A 17,805-nucleotide genomic window follows, 5' to 3' on the forward strand; every position below is an offset into this window, starting at 1 on the left:
AATGCGTTCACTATGCTGTTTGTAGTAGCTAACCCGCACTCCTATTTTTTTAGTCATTATTAATCCTACTCCTGCATTACCCCTATTTGATTTTGTATTTATAACCCTGTAATCACCTGACCAAAAGTCTTGTTCCTCCTGCCACCGAACTTCACTAATTCCCACTATATCTAACTTTAACCTATCCATTTCCCTTTTTAAATTTTCTAACCTACCTGCCCTATTAAGGGATCTGACATTCCACGCTCCGATCCGTAGAACGCCAGTTTTCTTTCTCCTGATAACGAAGTCCTCTTGAGTAGTCCCCGCCCGGAGATCCGAATGGGGGACTATTTTACCTCCGGAATATTTTACCCAAGAGGACGCCATCATCATTTAATCATACAGTAAAGCTGCATGCCCTTGGGAAAAATTACGGCTGTAGTTTCCCCTTGCTTTCAGCCGTTCGCAGTACCAGCACAGCATGGTCGTTTTGGTTAATGTTGCAAGGCCAGATCAGTCAATCACCCAGACTGTTGCCCCTGCAACTACTGAAAAGGCTGCTGCCCCTCTTCAGGAACCACATGTTTGTCTGGCCTCTCAACAGATACCCCTCCGTTGTGGTTGCACCTACGGTACGGCCATCTGTATCGCTGAGGCACGCAAGCCTCCCCACCAACGGCAAGGTCCATTATCCTAAGGACAAACACACACATACCCATGCCCGAGGGAGGACTCGAACCTCCGCCGGGACCTAGCATTAGCAATAGACGTTGTTTCATTACAGGATTTCATTGTGGATGATGCACTTCCATGACAGTGTTGCTGGTGAAGTATTTTACTATGTTCTTCCTTAGATAACTCATCATTTGAATGTATTACATGGGCTTCTTTTGCACGAACACATTCCAGATTATCAGAATGCCCATCCTGTGTATTAACATGCAATATGATAGACAGACGTTAATGACTAAGTCATTATACTACATGAAAAGGGAAGAGAAAAGGGAATGTATGAGTATGTTCTTAAAAAGTGACACAACTCAGAATATCGTAAACTACTTCTTCAAAATCGACTTAAGCGAGAAAGTTAGAAAATAATTCTTCTAAAGTGATGCAACTCAAAATATGAACACTACATCATCATAAATAATACAACTCACGCTATAAGCGAAAGTATAGTCTCTACTTCGAGAGCTAACAATGGTTAAATTAGAAAATTAGGGACTTCCAATGACCACAGCACAGAAATGGGACATTTCAGTCTGTTCTTTAAAACTGACGTAACTCAAAATTCCCTGAAATGGTTCTTCCAGATTGGTACAGTCCATATTATTTAACCGTTCTGCGCTTACCGTCATCAACTAAACGGACACAAATAAAATTACCACACTGCTTTTTTGTGACTTTAGGCCAAAAGAACGAAACAACTCAAAATAGCACAATTTTGAACTTCTTAGTGAAATTCACTATTCAAGTAAGAATGCAAAACTGTTGCTGTTCTCCAGACAATTAAAATGACAGAACTGCCGTGTAACGATCACATCATAAAATTACAGAAACAGAATTTCGATTTCTGACCAAGTAGCGTTTCTTCAACATTGTCACGTTAAAAACTCAAAAGCGAATATTTTTGAGTTGTGTCAGTTTCGTAGCAGATACACTCAGTGAAATTCTTTATTTACCGTTGATTACCAAAATATCAATCTCGGCACTGGGCCTTTTCAAAATCGTGTGCCGAACTGCGCATATGCGCTTGGAAATGGCTATTTTTCATTTCACTCGTTATAAGTATGAAATTTAAAGTCCCTCACAAAAATAGTGTAAACATTCTAAAATTAGCTTACGATACAAATCTCTGTAACGTCTCTAAGCAAGTCAAAAATCTGTTCTCAGCATTGAGTATGGCCGGAGATACTTTTTTTTCTGTTGAAACTGGGGAAATTGTCATATCTGGAAAAGTTTCCTACTTTAGTAATGGTGGGTGAAATGCTTTGCGAAGAGGATGTGGAAACATAGTAGAAGCCGACAGTGGCAGGCCCCCATATGTATATTGGTATATAGGTATATAGTATAGTATGAATAATATCTGAATCTCATGAAATGGATGTACCTATCTATGTACACACTAAGACAAAAAAGCAAATTGGTCACAAATTGATGTTCATACAGGTATCGACGGAAAACGTAAGATTGTAAACTTTGGGGGCCGATGGATGAACGTGTGACGCTGCAGCGCAGTTTCATCGGGCAGCTGTCGAGGACAGTAAACAGGCGACATTTCGATACCATGGCGTGAAACCTGCGAATTTCATTCCTGTACTCAGTTGGACAGCAACTATGCCTTGCAGACAGGCGCGTGAACAATTGTAACGTACCTACAACGGATAAAGCCTCTGTTCGTCTGTGAAAATGGACTCGATAAGCAACCTTCATAACACTGTGTCCGTGTTGTATTTGGATAAGCTGTCTGACTGCGTATTTGAATAAGAATTTACAAGTGAAACAGAATCTGGCTTGTGCAACGGAATTTACTGGATTAGAGTACATGACATGTTGTGGTGCCTCAGTGTCTCTGCTCTGGCACTCACCTCTTAAGATGACAGCCTTTTTCCAAGTGGTGTACAGCAATTCGCAGCAGCATGCAGCAGCAGCGGCTAAACATTATTGTTACTAAGAATGACTTTAATAAAAAAGGTGCTTACTTGTGTCCTGTTAACTACTAAATTACCTGTAACAAGGGATTTCATAAATTAAGTCTATTTAAAAACTTCAGAAATCCTCATGACCAATATTAGTTTGACAAGTATTAATAATGGCGAAATGCCTGACAATGACCTTATAAATCTCAACAATGGCTGAGCGCCAGATTAACAAATTATTTCAATTTCAGAGTTACGTTAACATTTAATAACCACAGCATATTTATTAATTAGATGTGGAGAATAATTACTATTATTTGGAGGGTAAGGAGGCTTCTTTAACTGACAAGCAAAACATGGGATTATTGCAAACTCGGACTAACAATCACGAGCCTAACCCAGCAATTGCGCTTGACGCTATGCTTGCGAATTTTACCTTGAGTTCCATCTTCAAGCGTAACTAAGCCATCTAAATCCCTCCTGGCCATATAAATGAAACCATACCTTGAGTGTGGTAAGATCTGCCATCACCGACTTGAGGGCTGCGTGACACGTCTTCTGCCTCCGAGATTAAAATTTTACTCTTGCAGGCAGATCTCATGTCACAACTACGCTTAGAATCCCGCTCCCATGTTCCGCCCTCAGATTGTTACTATCGATATTTGAGTGCTTATTTATTTCCATAAAGAATCGTCGCAGAATCTTACACAACGCAAAAAATAGCCTTAAGTTGGCTATATTTAATCAATGTAATGGAGAGTTCTGACACACTCCTTATACAATATACGCGGACGTCAGTATTCGAGAGAGCACGAGCAGCTGGGCTGAAAGAAGCCAGTTGGAGCAATCGGCGAGTCGCTCGTCGTTCGAAGAGAAGTGATGACACCGTTGGACGATGTTGGCAAGAATCTGTGAACCGTGGCTGAACACAGCGTCCAGAAGGAAGCGGTCGACATGGAGAGAGGACAGAACGTGAGGACCGAACAATCGTTAGGCAGGCACTCACAGTCCAGATTCATCATTCTCATCGATCTGACGTGCGACTGGTGCTTCATTGACACAGGGACTATTAATAGAAGGCTGCAGAAAGGGGTCTGACCTCATAGCGCTCCTCGTGCCGACTTCCATTTGCGGCGGGGCGGGTCATAAGTCGCGTAATTGTTTGATCATTGTCTCTCGTAGTACTGTCCATTACACAAGTTCCACCTACCTCAGTACGGCGTCTGATCACCAGCCCGTTTCTTTGCGAACGTAGATACTGTTCAGACGGTTTTAAAAGCAGCGTTGAAGAAAAACACCGTTAATATTTACGTTTGCAAAGTCCGCTTAAACTCTGGTAGCAAACTATCCTGTAATTCTTTTCTTTTCTTTCTTTTACTTGTGCCTTTTTTCCCACGGATACGCAGGGACGTCATGTTAAGCGGATGTGGCAATGTTACTTGAAGGAGTGGCCGGATGCCCTTCCTGCCACCACCCTGTACTGCCCGGGAAGGAATGACTGTACCCCAACTGTCTCCGACTAGTTTAATCCATGGAATAGTGCAAAAGTGTTCAGATGTCTTGGAGCCGTGTAACTGAGGCGGGACGTGGGGACCAGCCCGGTATTCATCTAGGGGGATGTGGAAAACCGCTGAAAAACCACATCCAGGCTGGCCGGCACGCCGATCCTAGTCGTTAATCCGCCGGGCGGATTCTATCCGAGGCCAGCACGCATACCCAAGTCCAGGAAGCAGAACATTAACGCTCTCAGCTAACCTCACGGATTAGCAAACTATCCTGTAATATCTTATAACAATTTCTGGGTGGAGGGCGATTGCTTCATCTCTTTAGAAAAACGTCAAAATTCTGCCACAAGCTCTTTTATTTCCTTAGGTTCAAAATAAAACTTGCCGTCAGCCCATATTTTATTAACGAATAATATCACTGTCCTCAGCTCACAGCTCAGACGCGCCAGTACACACACAAGGCCCCGGATCGAATCCGCCCGGCGGATTAACGACGATGGCCAGTGTGCCGGCCAGCCTGGATGTGGTTTTTAGGCGGTTTTCCACATCCTCCTAGGTGAATACTGGGCTGGTCCCCACGTACCGCCTCAGTTACATGACTCACAGACATTTGAAACACATTCGCACTATTTCACGATATACACTCGGCGCAGACAGCTGGGGTACACTAATACTGTCCTGTGGGGTATGGGGTGGCAGCAAGAAGGGCATCCGGCTAACCATTAAAATTAACATGCCAAATCCGGTTAACCATGGCCGACCCTGCGTAACCGCGGGACAAGGTGCAAGCCACAGAATTTAGATTCTTAAGGGCTTGAATATTCTGTAGCTCGATTTGACAGAGGTACCGCTTCCCACGGCTAGGCTAGCGACAGGTGCGAATGAGTCACGCTAAGATACAATTGGCTGTTTATATCATCGCCAACGGGTCCAAAGCTACGAGCCGTACTACAAAGTAGTGCAATAAATGCTGTTGCGTATTGACTCGTGACGTTACACATTGACCTCTGCACACCAACCAGGCCGTTTGTAGTGGTTCGGGCACATTAGGTCTGGAATCTCATTGACTGGAGTAGAGTTGTATTCATTGATGAGTCCAGATTCGAAATGAGCCCCGATGATCAGCGAAGACCAGTCTGGAGACGACCGAGACAGAGATGGGATACCAACTGGACTGTCACCCGCCAGGGGTGAACGTCTGAGATGCTGTTTCATTTCATAAGAGGACCCCTTTGTTTTCCGCGGCACCCTTACTGCACAGCGGTACGTCGATGATATTCTACGCCCCGTTTTGCTGTCCTTCTTGGTAGGCCATCCCGATCTTACATTTAAACAAGATAATGTCCGCCCGCACACGACGACCGTTGCTACTGCTTGTCTTTGAACGCTACCTTGGCTACCAAGGTTGCCGGATGTCTCTCCAGTTAAGAACGTTTCGAGCATTCTCGGCAGGGACCTCTAACCAGCTCGGGATTTTGGCGATCTAACGCGCCAATTGAACAGGATATCCGCCAGGACATTCAGTAAGTCTATCGATCAATACCAAGAGTCAGCTGGCTTGCCTAAGGGTCAGAGGTGGACTGACGAGTCACTGACTTTGCCGAATTTGTGAAACTCTTTCTTTTGAATAAATAATCCTCTTTTTCTGAAATCGTAATCATTTGTTTTTCTATATATGTACAATGCATCTACCGATTTCCGTCCCATTCGGATGATTCCTTCGCTGTGCGTCGGTTTTTTTATCGTATGTACGTACGTATGTATAACGTAAATGAAGATGAGATGGGAGATACGAGACTCTGCGTAGAATTTGACAAAGCACTGAAAGACGTAAGTCGAAACAAGGGCCCGCGAGTAGGCAACATTACCTTAGAAATACTAATAGCCTCGGGAGATCCATCCACGGCAAAACTATTCCACCTGATGAGCAAGATCTACGAGATCTACCACATATTCGATGTTCATGCACTAAAAATGCCGCTTGACGCAAGACGTTTTAGTCTGTTACTTCTTTACCGCTAACTCTATTCGCAACACATTTGGCAGACAGTATCCACATACACCACTAAATGCGCCTCCCGAATTATACCATTGTAGGTTACCTCACATGGTTCAGGAGATATGACTCGATAAATAGTGAGATGTGTCACAAAGTGTAAGCGTGAGAAATTATGTTCCTCTTTTACGAAGCGCAAATTACTCAGACTATGCTCGCTACATTTCTTAAAATCTCTCTCGGTTACATGCTCAACCTCAAAATTTAACACATTAATTCATTTGTTAAGTAATCAAAACTTAAGCTGTTTTATATGCTAGAGTTCAATTACTTGAAGAGTCGGCTTCTGCTGGTTACTTACTACACGAAAGAAATGCTTACGGGGCTAAAACTCACCTATTTCGCATAGGGATGGTAATGAATAGGACGTGACGCTAAAACTGTTGTTTGAGTGAAAATACTATGAGAGTAAGCACCTCACTGTCACCACGGGCGGGAGTAATGATCAGGAGGAGACACGTAAAAATGTTAGAAGATAACCTTTTGGTATTTATTTCCTGTATTTAATGTGTTGCAATACTTTAAAAGTATGATGTGCGATTTCTCTCTTGTTTGTGCTGTTCAGGGTGACAACCAGGTCGCGAGAATGAGGACTGCAGCAACTCAATAGGACTATCGACCTGTTTCGGTACCTAAGATCAAGTCACACGACTGAATACCACTGATAAATTTCACTTCTTCTTTGGAGTCGTATGGTGTAAAACAGCAAGAATTTATACATGTGTGCAATATACGAGGGTAATCCCAAAAGTAAGGTCTCCTATTTTTTTATAAGTACATAGACCACTTTATTTCTACAATGGTTTACGTCAGTTTACAGCTTGAACATTTAGCTATTTTTCGACATGATCACCATTTCTGTCGACGCATTTTTGTAGATGCTGTGGCAGTTTTTGTATGCCCATGTCATACCAGCTCGCCGCCGTGCTGTTGAGAAAGTTATGAACCGCTTCTTTCACCTCGTCGTCGGAGTTGAATCGCTTTCCGGCCAAATGTTCCTTTAACCGAGGGAACAGCTGATAGTCACTGGATGCCAAGTCAAAACTATAGCGTGGTTGGGTGATCATGTTCCACAGAAACTGTTGCAGGAGAGGACGGTTTGCCCAGCGATGTGTGGGCGAGAGTTGTCATGGAGACTGTGTAGGCCATTGCTCAACATTCCTCTTCTCGGGTTCTGAATTGCCCGTTTTGAGTTTTTTCAGAGTCTCACAGCACCTGTCAGCGTTAATTGTGGTCCCAGCGATTCAGCTCCGAAGGCGAGGTGAAAGAAGAGGTTCATAACTTTCTGAACAGCGTGGCGGCGAGTTGGTATGACATGGGCATACAAAAACTGCCACAGCGTCTACAAAAATGCATCGACATAAATGGTGATTATGTCGGAAAATAGCTAAATGTTCAAGCTGTAAGCTGAAGTAAACCATTGTAGAAATAAACAGGTCTATGTATTTATAAAAAAAGAAATAGGAGACCTTACTTTTGGGATTACTCTCGTATGTCACATACACATATGTTCAACATCTACTCCTAAGCTCCTGCATGAATTTCAAACGAACTTGCAGCACATATTACTTACTATCTAGAAAGTTTGTTGTGTACAAACCACCAGGCTCCCATTGTGGTGGGACTGGGGTGATAACACGGTGAGGGGAGGAGGAAGACATGGACAGAGAGCAAGAGGATGAGGAGATGTACAGCCAGAGTAGGGAAGGCGATGGACAGAGAGAAGAGGTGCAGGATATGGATAGAGAGTGGGAGGATGGGCAGATGGACAAAGGGATGCGGTAGGAGGAGCTGAACGAGAAAGGGAGAGGAGGTGGAGATGGATGATGACAGTGGGAGTTGATAGAGGGAGAGGGAGGAGGCGATGCATAGATAGAGGTGGGAGCAGGTGATGGAGAAATAGAATACTGGAATAAATATTGTGGCAACGCCGTATTTCTCAGCTAGTGTAGCGACGGCTCCAAGTTAACATCGTAACTATTGTCAGTTTTACAGGCAAACCAAAAGAAATTTAAATAAACACTGTAAATTCAAATTCATATCAATTTTATTGAAACTTCGTAGACACAGTAACAAATGAAGCCATTTTAACGTCCTGTACCAATGTGCTCTACCTGTTTTCATAAATGGATTTCGCGGACTTACATCGTGTTTCTATGGAAAAATTTACTGCACCTTTCTATCGTATATTGTTTTACACTAGCTTTATGGTAACAAAGACAAAATAATATCTTATGATGTTCTTGTACAGTTTTCATAAGAAATCCTCAATCATCAGCACTGCACTCAGCAGTATGATCTGCTGTACCAGTTTGTATCGAAACCAGGCTTTGATAAAACTGATGATGCAGAGCAGTTGGGTTGCACTTGTCGCATAAGGAGAAGGAATCCTTTTACTTCTGTTCGCTGATCGACAGAAACTCGTGATATATCCTTTCGAGGATGTCACCTGGTAATAGCCGCGTACTCTAGATCGCTTCTGGAAAAGATACACTTGCTTCTTCCTGGTAAGTACACTTCGTATGGTTGTCGCTCTATGTCAGCACTGTCACAACTTTACTGAACATCTCTTTATTTTTATTGGTGTTGTGCATTCGCTGTTGCTTCTGCAACATTTTTTTGGAAGTCGTATATTAAGTCCTGACTCATTCTGTAAATTGTGTATGGCTTGCAGGTGACCTTACGTATTCTAATTAAGGTGACCCACTGATCCTTAATCTACACAAATTGTTTCTTCTTTCTTCTTTTGCTCAGTGCGTGTCACCTTCATTCTCGCAATGCACCAGTTCTCGAAAGCGATGTGTGATTGTTATTCTGAATTTAATAGGTGCAACGACAAAAATAGAAAATAGGACTCTGTTCCTATTTGGCCCTCCGCAGCTATCTGAATAGAGTTGGATGTTTTGTCATCTTTACCAGCTTGCATCTGTAAGATATGGCGAGGACAGTTGGCTGTTTCATTTGGACCACGGCAGACAATGGTCTCACGCCAAACATAGCATTGCCCCTTCCTTGTTTCCCATATTGTATACTTTGAATCTGAAAGTGGAATATTTCCGTTTGCAGTAACAAAAGGCTCACATCAGACTGAGGAGCAGCCAACACTTTCTGCAGATCGAAACATACACTTATAATGTACTTGTCTGAGACTGTAGCGATTTTGCCTTGTTCTTTCAGTTCCATTCAGTTCCCTGACAATAGCTTTGTATGCAATGTGAGAGGCTCTATCCTTCCAGAAGAGCTAACGTAAAGTTCGCATTTTTCACACATCTCGTTTAGGCTGAAATAATAGCAAATTATGTTCTTGGTTGAATATATTAGTGTTCTGGCTTAATGTATCAAGGTTCAAGGAGGCACATTTACTTTTCTTACTCTATCCCTGTTGCATTCTGTGCATCTTTCAATGCTCAGTCTTCAAGGTTTTTTCCTGCTTGTTTCTTTCCTTGTGTTATGTGACTCTGCACAAAGAAAGCTGTTTATACGCTGTAGCATTGACTCCTTTACTTCAGGTTTTATTGCATTCTCCTCTTTTGCAATGCATTCCTGTGACATCAGACGACAAATTTCTATCTGCTGCCACCCCATCGACTGATAACAAACATAGGCTTGAAGTTTTTTTTCTTGACTCAGTTACATTTTGGATCTGTTTTCTGCTAGCATTTTTCATATGTCGACAGAGTAATTCTCGCTGTCTGCTATGACCTCCCATCTGCCAAAACTGTTCAAAAATATCCTGCCTCTTTTGTTGGGTTAGCTTAGTATGACATTTCGGTCGACATAATTTGGGATCACATCCAAGCCTCATTAGTCCAGCTTGGATTTCAGCACTCTTTCGGCCTTTGTGCGCCAAACATCTGCTGAGGGGTTCCTTCGCTCTGTTTACTATACCTGAGGATTGATTCGTATTTCTTTTACGGTTCTTCCTTTCATCGCTTGAGCATCGCCGTGTTATAACAGTGCCTGGTGAGAAGCGTGTTGCATTATGTTCGACACTTTTCGTATTTGACCTGAGTGCCTAATTTCTCAAGAACTTACTTACTTACACCAATTACAAAAGTAGCGAAGTACGAACACGCTCACTCAGCTGTTCATCAATTATTGTTCCAGGTAAAACCACTGCTTATAAGGTACTGATAACCATATTTACAATGAGTATAGCCATTATTAGCTACAACCAATCTTAGATGGCACTGCTCTCAAATTAATTACGAGGAAGATAAACATCGCACACGTGTTAACAGTAAACTTTCCCTGTACAAACGTCATAACTACAATTATGGTTTTAATTGTGGTACCATACTTCCAGGGAAAACATCCTAATATAACTTGCGATTCTACTCATCGGTGAATGAATTCCTTCAGATGACTTACGATATTCTAAAGATTATGTAAATTGAACGTGTAGGGGCAAGAAAGGAAAGGAAAGGGAAGGAACTAATGATATCAGCTGCATCGGGATTAATGTCTGAAAGAACAGACACCACGCAGTCATTAACATCCAGGACAAGGATCTGGATCAATTTAAGGAAAACACGTGAAGTAGCGGCCCAAGTTAATGCGTCATTTACCATTCCCAAATAAATATTTTTATTAAAAACATTTCTATCACAAGGCACCTAACAGTTAACAAGATTCTTGCCAAATAGTTAAAGTTTTTAACTTAATAACACAATGCATATGGACATTTGCGTTATACATAAAATTACAAATGGTACTCGAAGAACATTTCAGCTGAGCAGTACAATGATGGCCCGATTACAAACAGAAATTAAATAAACGTGCGGCGGTACTCTGCCCGTCCGACTAGGACTTGAATGTAACAACAAATGTTAAATAAAAGACATTAAGATGCATACATCTCGTAAACCGAAGCAAACAGTAATAACTTCACAGGTTAGCCACAAGGCTGTTACACATAAATCAAGTTAAGTACTTAAATAAACTGCTGGGCTCCTAAAACACTATTAAAATGATAATGACAATTAAACCTTTACTTTGGAAAGAAATCAGGAAACTCAGTACTCAGTTTGCCCAAAACTTTTCATCACACGCCCACAAGAACCTTACCATAATAGAAACACTGAGTAAATTCCTTCCTAATCCGGCGAAACCGACGCCTTGGCATGATAACAAAGGAATGACAACAAACTACTCAACTTGAGTCTGGAAGGGGAGATCCGCAGAACCGCGTGTATCCGCCAACACCTAGGCCTGGTGCGATGACCGGAAAGCCGCCGAAGCAGAAGGCAAACGCGTCCCTGCCCCAGACCAACAGAGCAGAAACGCGTCAACTGCTACTGATGAAGGGCTGTCAACATATACCAAACAACAAACAGCAAACAAGTTTGATAGAAATTAACATACACAGCTATACTTAATTAAAGATTATTTTCAGGGCAACCAACTACTAAAACTTCAGCATAGGAGCGGTCCGCTCATAAACTTTGCAAGTTAATCTTCCTACCAATAACAGAAAAAAATGTAGAATGTCATTGAAAGAATAATCACACAATAATCAGACAAGATTAAATAAGTCAAGATATGCCTTTACTGGGGCCTCTTAGGCACTGTAAGTGGGATACGCACCAAATGGCAGATGGCCGGTTAAACTGCACACCTATAACCCGAAGGGCTCCTCAACACGAAGTAAGAGAGAGTGCAAATTCAAGCACGTATACACACACATGACCCACACGTGCGTAACTTTAGGCAGATCGCACACAACTGTAGTTACAGGCCACACCCAATAACTCGCTCTAGGTAGGGCCATAAGGTCTACAACAAACAGAAATTACAATCAATAGTATCAAATATTCAATGACAACAAACAACGATTTCAGGAATCAAAATAAAATTTCAAAATACTAGCTTGGGGCTTACAGAAACCTCCAGACTAGCACATACAGCCCCAAAAGGGGTCACTGAAAGAAATAAATGAACCGTATTCCAGGCCAGCCCACGCCAGGTAGAATGAACAATCTCTAAGCACAGTAATTACTGAACAGTCTTCATACGAGGGATGCCCAAAAAGTATTGCACCGCACTTTTTTTCTTCAATAATTCTTTATTGAATATAATGAGAATTACAAACACGAAAGAATGCTGTTTTATCTACACAACATATTTTTCCATGTAATGTCCATCCCGTTCTATGGCCTTCCTCCAGCGCGAAGCAAGGGCGTGTTTCCCCTGTCGGTACCAGTCCTTGTCTTGGTGGCGGAGCCAGTGCTTCACTGTGTGAACACCTCCTCATCCTCCTCAAAATGTCTTCCACGAAGGGCATTCTGTAATTTCCCAAACAAGTGGAAGTCCGAGGGTGTTAGGTCAGGTGAGTCAGGTGTGTCAGGTGTGACAGCCGTGGATGGTCTCCCCGACCGCTGCAAGTCGTGGAGCCCGCCGAACCGCCTTCTGAAGACCTCACCCTCCGTGCCCAGCGACTAACTCTACTTCTGTCCACAGCAGATGCTCCATAGACTTTGCACAAACGTTTGCGAATATTCCTCGCAGTTTCTTTCTCTGCAGCGAGAAATTCTATGACGAAACGTTGCTTGTAACGTCCATCACCTACAGACGCCATTTTGAAACTGTCCTGCGGCTACGCTATCTGTCGGAAGTGACGGAAACTTGGCGCACTCGCTCAGGAGACTTCAAATAACACGTACGTAGCGTTTCGCATTCGGAGAATTGTTTTCGGCTGCGAAAAAAAATGCGGTGCATTACTTTCTGGCAACCCTCGTACATAATTTCGACTAAATGCCAAGAAGGCCAGTACCTTCAGGACTGCAGGTGGGTACCGGATAATACTGTCTTGCAGCTCGTGGCTGTTAACAACTATTTAATCTCGGCATATTTAGCACACCACAATTGACTGATGCACTTCGTAAGCAGGTTGTTGCGCGGACTAGTAGCGCTGTTTTGGGGCGCTATATAAAGGACTGCGCGGTCCCTCCCACCGGAGGTTCGAGTCCTCCCTCAGGCATGGGTGTGTGTGTGTGTGTGTGTGTGTGTGTGTGTGTGTGTGTGGTTCTTAGCAAACGTTAGTTTAAGTTAATTTAGATAGTGTGTAAGTCTAGGGACCGATGATCTCAGCAGTTTTATCCCTAAGGGATTCACACTCACACAACCAGGAGAGCCACTCCTTGACCGCTACACTTCCCGGTACCGGTTGGCCGAGCGGTTCTAGGCTCTTCAGTCTGGAACCGCGAGACTGCTACGGTCGCAGGTTCGAATCCTGCCTCGGGCATGGATGTGTGTGATGCCCTTAGGTTAGTTAGGTTTAAGTAGTTCTATGTTCTAGGGGACTGATGACCGCAGATGTTAAGTCCCATAGTACTCAGAGCCATTTGAACCATTTGAACTCACCTGTACCAACGACCAACGCTGGGGGAAAAGTCCGGCCCCCATACCGCAAAGGTGAACGGTATAAACTCCAGGACTCCGAGTACTCAGGCACACCCACTTAGCTCCGTGTCCCACACACCACTCACTACTACACAGCCCCAGTGGGAACACCAAAACCAAGCAAAGTTGATACGACGAGAGCCAGAATCGAGGCAACGCGCGCAGAAGTGGTGCCAATAGGATATTGCATGCGCCCTCAAAGAAGTCGCCACGGCTCATTCATATTCTGAAGACTGCTTAAGCTGCGGCGCTAGAGACACGATTGTTATACGCGAGAACAATTCTGGCGAACCTCGTAACACAATCTGGCCATTTTTGGACTTACGCTGCTAATACTTAGAGCCATCGATATGATAACAGTTGTATGAGATTTGCGGGTGTATACAGGGTGCGAAATGTACTGAGCTGGGATGATAAGTACAGGTATCTTCTTCAGTGCTGCTTCAATTCATCTTCCATAGTGGGTCGCTGGGGATGGCATGGCAGCCTCTCGCCGACCCTTGACCAGATGCTTCATACGCCAGAAAGGTCTGGAGGACGGGCCGCCAGGGCAACAGTCCAACTATAGGTCAGGACAGCGAGGACAACATGATGTCTTGTGTTCTCCTGTCGAAAGTTATCGTCAGAGAGCCCTCGAAGATAGGGTGTGGCTACCTGTCTTAATACACCAGGAAAATAACAGCCGCTGTCCAAATTGCGAGCTATACGAACCAGAGGAGATCGTGCTTTGCTGCCAACGGCACATCACGCCATTACGCCAGGTGCTAGGGCCGTAAAACGATGAAGCATGCAATCTGGCAAAGTTCATTCTCCATGGGGCCTCCACACACTGGTAAGTCCGTCGTGATACTGTACGCAGAATAGGGAAAGACAACATGGTGCTATTGGGCGCACCGCCGCCCAGGGAAGCCGCAACAGTGGTCCCGAAGGTGGCAGTCTGTGGAGTTCCAAATGTCGTCGCACTACGTGGGTACCTGGCTTGACGCAATTTTTTTCGTTCCACGTTTGTGACAAGGCTGCACGAACCCGCAAGCCCAGTGGGGAACGTCTGTCCTCTCGGGCGCAAGTCGCATGGGGCAGCAAGGATCCTGCACTCCTCCGCCTCTGACATGTGTGAGCAACAATATCGCGGAAGGACAGAACATCGTCTCGTAAAGCTACAACACTGTGGCTGCCGATTCCGACACATTCTGGTGGATGTTTTTCCTTTTCACATGACACGTAACGCCATCATCTCATAAACAGCGTGCGTTCAATTGCAATTTCTGAGTGAGAAACTCACCGTGTAAGGTCTTCCCTTATGTACGGAATGTAGATGGCGTCACTCCTACTCCGTACGGATGCACTCAACTGCCACTCGTTTGCATACCTAAGCATGTAGTGCACCTCATACCGATCTGACGCTGTTTGCATGTCCCCTTCATGGTGTTGCATTTTTAATAGCCAGCAATTTAATTTAAATCTGAATGAGAGACATAGCACCGAACGAAGACCGTCAAGGCAGGTAAATGTAGTGTGTAAGGTGCTTACTGGCTGGTAGGTCGTGGGTCAAATATCTACACCTCGCCCTTGACAAGAAAAATGGCTCTGAGCACTATGTGACTTAACTTCTGAGGTCATCAGTCGCCTAGAACTTAGAACTAATTAAACCTAACTAACCTAAGGACATCACACACATCCCTGCCCGAGGCAGGATTCGAACCTGCGACCGGAGCGGTCGCTCGGCTCCAGACTGTAGCGCCTAGAACCGCACGGCCACTCCGGCCGGCTCGGCCTTGACATTTTGTCTGAAACTGCGACACGATCTTGCAGGCTGCGGTGGTCGTACGACGGTATATAACTTTAATAGTGCAGGAAGACAGAGACCTAGAAGATAGCACTGGTGACACTGACTGGCATGCAACAAAAGGTACAGCTACTGCTTGTCGGAAGGACAGAAGAGGAGTGAAATTTTCCATTTCCGCTCCAGCCCAGCTCTGTATACTAAACATAGACGCGTCGGCTCGCGGATCAGCGGCTCAGTATGCAGATTTACTTAAATAACGGCTCTAGTTTCATAAAAACGTATTTACTTGTCACAGTCAGTTTCTTCCCACGCTATGATTTTCAAGGTCAAGTATTCCATCTTTCCTTCTCTCTTTGTTTTCTCCGATCCTTCACTGGTTGCTTTCAACTAGGTTGCATCAGTTTCTCTTAGGACTCAGAAAGAGCTTGATTTACGGAGTTAAATGTGGCTTTCATTTCAGATCTAAAAATTATGTTGTTAAGGGTTACATGCGTGGCGTCAAATGATGTACTTCCCGGACTCTGAGGTCCGGTTCCGGCTGATATGCGTCTCGTTCCTAAGGGTTCGCCTGTAGCTGGGGCAGACATGTCGTACAATGTTCTTGGGAGAAAACTATCTTCTGAAGATTGCAACAACCGCCACCGCCGAAACGTCACATATGAGATGCATACTTACAGGGCCATAGTCTATCTACCCGGTAAAACAAAGAAGGAAAAAAGAAAAAAAAACATGACGTACACTTGTTACTGTCAAATAAAATCTTTCAGAAAAGATCTGTATATACACTACATATACTGAGATGACAAAAGTCATAAGCTGTCGCCTAATTTCGTGTCGGATCTCCTTTTTCCCACCGTAATGCAGCACCTCGACTTGGCATGGAAGTCCCCTATAGAAATATTGAGCCATGTTGTCTCTATAGACGTCCATAAGTGCGAAAATGTTGCCGTTGCAGGAGTTAATGCACAAACCGGCCTCTCGATTATGTCCCATAAATGTTTGATGAGATTTATGTCGTGTGGTTTCGGCAGCCGGAGTGTTCTTCAAACCAATCACAAACAACTGTCACCCAGTGACATAACATCGTTGTTTGGGAACATGAAATCCATGAGTGGCTGCAAATGGTCTCGAAGTAGCCGCATATAACCATTTCCAGTCAATGGTCGCTTGTTGGACCGGAGGACCCGGTCCATTCCATGTAAACGCAAACCACACCATTACGGAGCCACCAGCAGCTTGCACAGTGCCTTGTTGACAGCTTGGGTCCATGGCTTCGTGGCGTCTGCGCCACACTCGAACTCTACCATCACCACTTATCAACTGAAATCGGGACTCATCTCACTACCCCACGCCCGCATCTCGTGGTCGTGCGGTAGCGTTCTCGCTTCCCACGCCCGGGTTCCCGGGTTCGATTCCCGGCGGGGTCAGGGATTTTCTCTGCCTCGTGATGGCTGGGTGTTGTGTGCTGTCCTTAGGTTAGTTAGGTTTAAGTAGTTCTAAGTTCTAGGGGAGTTATGACCACAGCGGTTGAGTCCCATAGTGCTCAGAGCCATTTGAACCATTTTTCACTACCCCACGGTTTCCCAGTCGTCTACGGTCCAACCGATATGGTCGCGAGCCCAGGAGAGGTACTGGAGGCTATGTCATGCAATTAGCAAAGGCACTCGTGTCGATCGTCTGCTGCCATAGCCCATTAACGCCAAAAACTCCGGCCCCAATAGCCCAAAGGTGGACGGTTTTAAGTCGCTGCAATCGCCTGGACGTACCTTGATCATACGTCGCACACTGATTCCTGCGGTTATTTCATGCAGTGTTGCTTGTTTGCTAGCGCTGACAGCACTACGCAAACGCCACTGCTCTCGGTTGTTAGGTGAAGGCCGTCGGCCACTGCGGTGTCCGCGGTAAGAGGTAATGCCTGAAGTTTTGTATTCCCTGAACACTCTTGACACTGTGAGTCTCGCAATCCTGAATTCCTTAACGATCTACGAAACGGAATGTCCCTAGCGTCTAGCTCCAATTACTATTGCGTGTTCAAAGTCTGTTCATTATCGTCTTGCGCCCATATTCTCACTGGAAACCTTTGCACATGAATCCTTGAGCACGAACGACAGCTCTGCCAAAGCACTGCCTTTTTATACCTTGTGTAAGCGACACTACCGCCATCTGTGTATCTGCATATCGCTGTCCTATCACATTTGTCACGTCAATGTAGTGTAGGTATTCACAGCGCTGCTTTGTTTTTCGCGATAAACAGACCTCTTATTGTTGAGAGTATGTTAAATAAACATTATTCTAATGTCTTTGTCTCAAAAAGGACATTGGTAAATGTTTTATTGAAATTAGAGTTAATCTTTAACGATCAAATAGCGTTAACATTTGTTTTGTCTGGAAGTATAGCCCTATATATTTTGTTTAACTAAAAGTCCGCCCCCCGTA

Source organism: Schistocerca americana, chromosome 1, assembly GCF_021461395.2.
Source record: "Schistocerca americana isolate TAMUIC-IGC-003095 chromosome 1, iqSchAmer2.1, whole genome shotgun sequence".
NCBI lineage: Eukaryota > Metazoa > Arthropoda > Insecta > Orthoptera > Acrididae > Schistocerca > Schistocerca americana.